We start from the raw sequence: 2257 nt of genomic DNA, 5'->3' as shown, positions 1-2257 counted from the left end.
TTCATGATGCCGACATGTTATCAACTCAAATGATAACCAGCCAAAATTATTGGGTCCAGTCAGATTCTACATGGAAATAATAAAATACACATTTGCTAACTAACCCACACCGAGTAAGGTAATTTACATGCTAATTTATTTAAAATATATGCATCTTTAAACACGTTTGCAGCCTCATAACAAAACATCACACACGTCACTTACTCACATACACGCGCACACATACACGCGCGCACGCGCACACACATACACGTACAAACACATACACACACACACACACACACACACACACATTACGCATTGATGTTGGTGCTAATGTTTATTTGATTAATATTATCTTTGAATCATGATGTATGTATACAAACAAACATACCCACAGATACGTATGACACAAACAGGTATACAAACAGACCCATACACATGAAAACACAAAAACACTCACGTACACACACACGCCTGCACACACACACGCACACACACACACACAAACATGATGGTAGGCAATGCATCTAACAGAGAGAGAGAGGAGGGGGAGAGAGAAAAAAAGAGAAAGAGAGAGAGAGGGAAAGAGAGAACAGCTGAGTGCAACTGAAATGTGGGGTCCATTTCCAGGTAGTGAGTGATTAAGTAATATTCAATCTATAAATTAATTAATTGCATTTGTTTGATTGAAACATGAAAATATTATCATCAGCAGCAGCTAAAGAAGTGACATTGTCATCGGTAGTGACATCATCATCGCCATCAGCAGCTACAGCAACTGCAATGTCGTTCATTTTATCTATTGCTGCTGTAGTTTTTGTTGTTCTAACATCATCAACACCATCCAAACATCAACAACATCGTTACCATGATCATCATCATCATTCCCATTATCTTCATCATCTTCATCAACATCCCAATCATCAGCACCATCATCATCATGATCAACAGATCACCACCACCATCATCATCACCACCACTCCAGAGTCGCATCATCAAGCTGTGTCCGACGTATGTTGGTGACTTTTAATCATTTACGATTTTATTGCCGTCTCGAATCGCTGTGTCGTCAACAATCGTAATATGATGATAATTATAGAAATAATATTATACAAAATATTATTAAATTATTTATAAAATTATTCATGTAAAAGTTTTTAGGAAAGTTATAGAGATGGTTTAAAAGATTACTTTCATATTACTAAGAATGTTGAATAAATTAATAAACTTAAATAAATTATTCAAATATGTAAGTAATATATTTATATGTGTGTGTACATGTGTGTGTACGCGTGTGTGCGCGTGTGTGTATATGTATATGCATAAGTAGTACAACTATCAGATGTGTTATGTTCGTACATAAGTAGTACAACTATCAGGCAACACCATGAAGCAGAAATAGAATTGCAACAAATGTCTGCCTACACACACACACAACACACACATACACACACACACATCCAGGCATACAAACTTGAATGCACTGTACTGTGCACTCTTTTTGTATAATCCTTCAGAAAGTTTGAAAAAATGTCAATAATTAAGAAAACCAAATACATACAAACTCGTAAAGGCATCCCTGCACACATTACAAATAATACATAAACTTCAGCAAAAGAACACATACAAACATACACATAATTCACGCATACACATACCTTCATACATGCATGCATGCATGCATACATACATCAACGAAGGGTCTCAAATACATGTATACACTCAAACATACTGAGACACACATTCACACATACATAGCGACCTACATGCACATTCACAGCATACAAACACACACTCATTATTATGCAGGCACACAAATTGTGCATTGACACTCATCAACCTCAGCACCTAATCATTCATATACTCATTCGTTTTTTTTTCTTTCCCTCGCTCATTCATTCATTCATCCATTCGTTCGTTCGTTCGTTTGATGGCTCATTCACTTATACAGTCATTCATCTATTTATTCATTTATTTGTTCGTTTTCTTATTCATTCATTTATTCATTCGTTCGTTCATTCAACTTTGCACTTCTCACCCTCGTCATGTTCCTTGCCGCCACGTAAATTATTTATTATTCAAAAATCATAATATTATCATTAAATTTATTTATTTGCGTTATTATTATTATTGTTATTATTATTATTATTATTAATATCATTAATACACATTTACCAAAAGTTGTTGGCAAATTTGATTGATAACGCCAAAATAATAAGAATAATTGAACCCCAATTGAACAGTTAAACCAGCACCTCCGAAATGTACTCACTTG

Source organism: Helobdella robusta (assembly GCF_000326865.2).
Source record: "Helobdella robusta unplaced genomic scaffold HELROscaffold_21, whole genome shotgun sequence".
NCBI lineage: Eukaryota > Metazoa > Annelida > Clitellata > Rhynchobdellida > Glossiphoniidae > Helobdella > Helobdella robusta.
This window is presented reverse-complemented; position numbering follows the sequence as displayed.